At 37.8% G+C, this 7,356-nt stretch overlaps 1 protein-coding gene across 9 annotated transcripts in view; it reads right to left on the bottom strand.

The window, feature by feature from the left end:
• Positions 1-7,356, bottom strand: part of LOC135206179 (adenomatous polyposis coli protein-like) — a 626,589-nt gene that overhangs the window by 274,394 nt on the left and 344,839 nt on the right. The window lies entirely within an intron of this gene.

Below are 7,356 nucleotides of genomic sequence, written 5' to 3' on the forward strand. Positions count from 1 at the left end.
ATGGAAGTTGCTTTCATGAAGGCAGCCAGCCAAAATGTCAGAACAATGTGGGGTTTCCTTTTCAAAAAAAAAAAAAAAAATTGGATGTAGCCATCTTGAAAAATATGAAGCGAAGCGAAGACAATGTTATTCCTTGAAAAAAAAAAAGAAAAAAAAAACAAAAAAAAAATATATAATATCGATTAAACAGACGCATGAAACCTTTTTTCATTTAAGCCAGATATCAAATTGGCTTGAGAGAGAGAGAGAGAGAGAGAGAGAGAGAGAGAGAGAGAGAGAGAGAGAGCGCAAAATGAGATTCGTCACTGACGCAGCCAATCACTGTCATGAAAAAGGTTAAGTCGTGGCACCGATATTTATATCTTGGAGGTCTTTGTGGCCTCTCCATTTATAGGCCAGAAAGTGATCGAGTTTTCGCTCTTGCTTTCTATTTTTGTCTCGGTGAGTGTAATCTCCAGTGCCGACTTCGGAAATGGAGTTCTGATTGTTCACAATATGGAGGTCGTGTGGGCTGGGTTACGTGGGTTCAATTTACTATTTCGGATTGTCCCGTCGGTTTTGACACCCCAATAGTTCTCTCTCTTTTTTGTAATTGTTTCTTTGGTACAGTCCATTGTCTTCTGTTGCTTTCCTCAAAAAGAGTCTCTGTCTTTCAATTCTAGAAAGAAAATTCATTCCATGTCGAACTGATATCATTTTTGCTACATGCTGCCTTTTCAACATATATTTTAATTGGACGAAATTTTGGTTGACTTTACAATATTATCTGCACTGAAAAAAACACACAAATTACTGCAATATCAGTAAGTATAAAACTCGGTACATATGTACATACAAGCAACCATAACCTATACGAAAAGTGTACAACATATTGTCCCTAGTTTAATAGTGAGCCAACAAAGGATTCATCGAATTAATGCTAGCATCTAAAATAATAGCAATTAACAACAATAAAAAGAATGCCACTAGCTGCAGAAGAAACTTCTTAACAGAAAATGGAGCAAACATTAACAGGAAGTTGATAATTCTCATCCAATTACGGCCAGGTGTCCCTCGTACCTGGCTATCAATTTTCAGGCTGAGTTCAATTTAAGGCTAACAATACGTATATATATATATATATATATATATATATATATATATATATATATATATATATATATATTTTTATGTGTGTCGATGTCAAAAATATTTCAGATGGTGAATCTCTTTGAATTCCTCCTCCCATACATTATGAGCACTGAAAATATTTGCCATTTGCAAGGATCTCCTATAGGGCAATAATAATATTTGTGAATTTGAACGTATTCAAGTCAACGTTCATAAACATGCATTCTTGTGCGTATATGTGCGCGAGCGCACACGCACGCTCCAATACAAGAGAATTACTTCATTTCAGCACCATACGGTTAGCCTACAATAGAACTGCGTAACGACAACATAACCTTCCCTCTTCCTTCCTGACTCATGGTCTTTGATATGTGTACCAGATGTTATCCCTGAAGAGAACATGCCAAACAGAGAGAGAAAAAAGGCAAAGAAAGGAGTCAAGAAAATCACTAAACAGCAAAGACACTGGAAGGAAATAATACGACATAACTGCTTGAAAGTCTCAGATCACATAAAATAACAGACGAGAATAGGGGCACATATGACGGAAATGACGGCAAGGATAATGGGCTGTTAGTAGTAAGAAAATAATAATGAAGGGTGATGATGCAATGACAGGAAAGCGAACACGAACGTATATCAATGATGACAATGCTGTTATAGAAACATATTTCATTCCTTTGGCAGCTGCGGCCTCAGTTTTCAATCCAGAGGCTTATCAGCCAGGATAACTACAGCCCTTGTGCAGCCCACGACCAACGGAAACATGAAAGGGAGAAAAAAGCATTAACAGACTTCCAAAGCTTTGAAGTAAAGGGGGGCATAAAATCAGTGCAGCCATGGAATTTAATCAAAATGCCAGCCTCTGTACGTTGAAACAATAGAATGGCAGTAAATATCACTTTCAGTTTGCTTTTTACAACAGCCAAAATGTCTGTGCTTTTAATTCTGGCATGAGGGATGAAATGTAACACAGCAGCCACATCGATTCGTACCGACAATGTCCAATGTCCAGTACAAGAGGCACGAATCAAGTGGCAACTGGCCAGTGCCTACTTACGGTCAAACCATGAAACTTATTTTCCGAAAGGAACATAAAGCCCTACTTTTTTTATTTAAAACTTTTCGGGGATTTCTGCAAAGCCTCCATAAACTTTGCTCTGTAAAATATGTTCGCTCTCGGACATAAAATGACAACTGCACCTACCGAAAAAGGCTGAGGCATTGTCCACCCCAAACAAAGGAAACGTTCTGATGATCAGTTGGCAAGCCTGGCTTCAAATACATTACCATATATATTATATATATATATATATATATATATATATATATATATATATATATATATATATAATATGTATATATGTGTGTGTGCGTGCGTGTGTGTAGTTATTTGTGGGCCTATCGAATTGGGTAAAATGCTGGTGTACAAAGACTAAAATTATTGCTCTCAGTTAATTACGTAATAATATTGGTCCACCAAGAAATGTTACATATATATATATGCCGAGGTTTTCAATGTAATATAAGAATATGGATTAACATAAGAGTTTTGAACAGATGTATGAAGTTATGGCATATAAAAGCTAGTAATTAAGATACAACAACGGCTTGTAAGGATAAAATATGCTATAATATAATGCCCGACTTCTCACTAAATCTGATCTCCATCCCCCTCCAACGTTTTATAGAGAAACTGATAGCTATATTGAGAGAGAGAGAGAGAGAGAGAGAGAGAGAGAGAGAGAGAGAGAGAGAGAGAGAGAGAGAGAGAGAGAGAGCAATTTCAGTCACTAAAGAACACAAATATAAAATTTTTCAATTTAAATGGGTTGAAATTACTTAAATCTCAATACATCATATTAATAAAGATATGGACATGCGATACAAAGAATAAACCCGATAAAAAAAAAAAAAAAATCCTAGTCCCTGGAAACTGGGGCCTCCGTAAAAACACAGGCACGTGAGGCGGAGGGGGGAAGGGAAAATTATACATTGATCTATATAAAACTGACCTAGAGTCTGCACAGCTTCACTAACTTTCGTTCAACTGTGTTCAGTTCCTTTTTTTTCGCTCTCTCCCTTTTTAAAACAAATCAAATGAAAAGAACCGTTTGTTGTTACCCGAAAGTAATTGAAAAGCATCATCGAGTCCCCTAGTCAAATGTCCTTACGCGTATGTGTTCAGAAATCAAAATGATTTTCCATTTCATCAGCTCGCATGGGTGGATCATTTTGCAAAAGAGACCTTTAACCTTTTCTCGAGTAGTCTGCCCAACATCGAGGTTCGTGTTTCCATACCATGGTCTACTTCACTTGCACTTTCATCTTGGGTCTTTTGTCACGATGTATTAATTTACGCAGATACAATTCCATAAAGATCAAAGGAGTTACTATATTTATTAAAGATGAACTGTTTGTTTTTCGCAATACTCTAACCAGATGGGCCATTTTAAAATTTATAATGTATATATGCATACAATAAAAAGCATTCACGTTCTTTTTTCACGTGTCACAGATATATCTCAGGTTAGAGAGAGAGAGAGAGAGAGAGAGAGAGAGAGACGAGAGCGGATGCGGAGACGGAGGAGAACGAGAGAGAGAGAGAGAATACACCTATCGCACTAGTCACATTGAAATCTATTATTACCAAAGGGATACCGCCGAAGCGTGTCTATAATTAACAGAAAAGCTAGCAGCACCAGAAACAACAGCGCAAACCGGCATTATTTTCTTTTTGTTCTCATTGTCATTTCGATAATAATACCCTTGTCCGGAGACTGTTGGCGTTTGACCAACGATCTCCCTACAGGCAGTATAAACCCGACGTTTTTCTTTTTTTTTTTTTTTTTTTTTTTTCTTATGACACCCTGCTTTCCACCTGCCCTTGTCCATCTAACCACAACATACAGAATCCTACACTCCCCCTCCTACGTGTTCCCCACTTTTTTTTTTCTCTTTCATATCCTCCCTTCACTGCCTCTTCCTTCCGCTCCCTTCCAAACACAACTTACCCTTCTGAGGGAGAAGAAGAAGAAGAAGAAGCAGCAGCAGAGGAGCAGTCTATCCCCAAACAACCACACCCTGGATCACAATCATGGAATCATGAAACTAAACCCTTTCCATCACCGCTCCACAATATTTCGCTCTTCCACGAACGCTCCATGACGAAGAGAAAATAAAATCTACGCGTATATATTCTGGAAAGACACGCAAGACCCTGGAACATCACACCACCGAAGTCCGTTCCAGAATCCACGCTCTGCACTACACCCACTTCCAGCTTATTTTCCAGAGTGCAACCTTGAGAAGGCATCAGACACTTAATGAGTCTATTTATGACGGAACTCAAATATCCATCGTATACACACTGAGGGGAGCTGAAAGTTCCTCAAGGGGAACAGGCCACTGACGGGAGAGGAAAAGAGGGTCCAGCCCCCACAGCGGCAGAGGGGAAACTGACAAGCCCGACCCAGGCGCCATCTGTATACCCGGCGCACACACCATTATTGATTGGTGCAGAGCTCTCTCTCTCTCTCTCTCTCTCTCTCTCTCTCTCTCTCTCTCTCTCTCTCTCTCTCTCCATAACACGCCGTGCCTCCTCCCACCGACCGACCAAACCATCACTCCTACAAACCTCTACAACATATTTATATACAAGGCATAAACATTCAGTTTTAATGCTCATCAACTCACATCTGAGAGATAGGGGTATAAAAAAACGAAAACACCTATGAATAAAAAGTACAAACGACGAAAGTCACGCACCTTACCCTTCTACGCACCTACACACGATTAATCCGATGCACATGGTAACTCCGCGGCCGTCTTCGGTCTTCGGAGCATTAAGACATAAAAACAAGAAAGCAAGAAGGAAGGAAGTGAAAAGAAATGACACGTGCGGAGGTAAAGCTACGAGGTTCGCACGCGTCTAACGACGAGAAAAACAAACAAGTGGTGAATATAGAAGCTTACCGCCGCCGCGAATTATTCAAATAGATGCTAGTGAAAATTATGAAAAAGAAGAGAATGACATCGCAGTCAATCTGCAGGTAAAGAAATTGACTTGAAATTTCCAACGTAAAACGGAGCTCGTTACGTTGCAACAGGAAACCTAGGCGAAAAAAAATGCAATATTTTATGATGATAGATTCTAAACTACCGTGACAAAGAAAGCCACCTATTGAACACTGAAAAAATCAAAACAAGAATATTGTAACGGTATTACACTCGATACGCTCCCCGCCCCCCCACCACACACACACACAAACACACACAGTACGTTCCCAACAGACTAACCCGTACTTCTTGATATTCAGTATCTGCATACCCCAAAACTTATTGATATTCAGTATATGCATACCTCTACCCGACACAAAGGCGATACTTGCTGAGAGAGAGAGAGAGAGAGTCTAAACTGTTAGCGATGATGAACGCTGCGGGTGATTAAGGGGAGATGTCACACCATCTTAAAACTCGGCACAGGGAGAAGAGAACATGCACGGGCTGCTGAGGAGCAAGAGCCCGTGCCAGCACAAGGTACGCTGAATGTACTAAGTGCTATTATAGTAGTACTCAAATAGCGAGGAGAAAAGCGACACCCCAAAATCTACAGAGAAAAGCAACACAACCAAAATTCTGCGGATGTTTACAGCCACATTTGAAGGAAGCGTTAATTTGCTTCGTCCCTCTACAATAAAACCTGTGATAGTAGGTGCCTACGAATACGAAAACTCCATAAAATAAGATAACTAAAGTAAATATACAACTAATAATAAGATCATAAATATCTTCTAGAATTTTGAAAAAGAACATCGGTAAACGCCATATTTGAACGTGCAACCTAAGGGTATACTGCTAAGTGATTTTGATAAATGAATTATCAAAACAAACAAAGCTCCATTCCGCGTGTTTAAAATATTCACTTCATGTTAATCGCTACATGAATAACTCATTAAAATTAATCACATTAGATTATACTCCCAGAAAAGGAAACAGTAAAATGCAATTCTATAATAAATTACAAATAAGTTTATTTTACCTAAAAATACGTAGACCCAGCACAAACACTTCAATTCACTCAGATCAGTTAATGCCATTACAACGCAGCAGTTATAGATATATATATATATATATATAGTATATATATATATATATATATATATATATATATATATATATATACACACATATATTAAAGTGAAATTGCACGAGTTTATTTCAAATAAACTTCACAGAAAAAAAAAACAACGGCATTTCTCTTTACACATAAAACATACACAATTACCAATAAAGAATTATGGAGGTGTAAACCTCATAGGGACTGTAAAAATCTAATGTTAATAAAGATATGTGAAGCCTTTCGAACAATCTACAACCCTGCCATAAACCTCTTGGGGACTGTAAACATCTGTTATAAAGAGATATGTGACGCCTTTCGAAACAATCTACAACCCTGACCCTTCCCCCATGCACATATATAATTATACTTGAAGATTACAAGAAAAAAAAAAACTACTCATATCTAAGCCTATATGCCCAGAAGGAATTAAAAAAAAAGGACGAATGAAACTAATCTCTTAAGTGTCATATAAAACGTCTCTGAGGAAAAGGAACCCAGAAATCTTCAATGAATTCATAAGAAGCGGAAGACACTGAGGTCCATACTGATAAGAGACAAGACTGACGATTGCACCATGGTACAATCTGGGAGTTTTAGACCCTGCCGGAAATCATAACCATACATAAACAAAACGGCTGTACGATAGTGTTTCTCTAACAGAAGCACACGGATCTTTACTGTATGTGAGCAAACTCACATATACACAAATACAGAAATAGTTCAAAGACTAATATGCATACACAAAGACAACCCGCTTTAATTTTTTTAAAGTCTGTCAGTTTTAAAAAGCTATATTCTTCGAAGCTGAACCGGATATTCTGTAATATTCTTAGTACATACTTAAGTAATTATCTCTTGGACAGAAAAATAATGAAAACCAATTAAACATTTTTAACATATCAAAACACAAGTAACGCTGATAATTAATTACCACTGCGCTAAATATGAAATCAAAATAAGATCTTCATCTTTGCTTTAGAGAAAAACTCTGAAGCAAGCAAGGAGAGAATTACAAAGGGTTTACTAAAATCACAAAAGCAACCATACACTAAAATATATACGAGCTAACAGAAGAACGTAAAACAAACATCGTTGTCAAATCCAGAGAGAGAAGAGAGAGAGAG

The sequence above is a fragment of the Macrobrachium nipponense genome, chromosome 29 (genome assembly GCF_015104395.2).
Source record: "Macrobrachium nipponense isolate FS-2020 chromosome 29, ASM1510439v2, whole genome shotgun sequence".
Taxonomy (NCBI): domain Eukaryota; kingdom Metazoa; phylum Arthropoda; class Malacostraca; order Decapoda; family Palaemonidae; genus Macrobrachium; species Macrobrachium nipponense.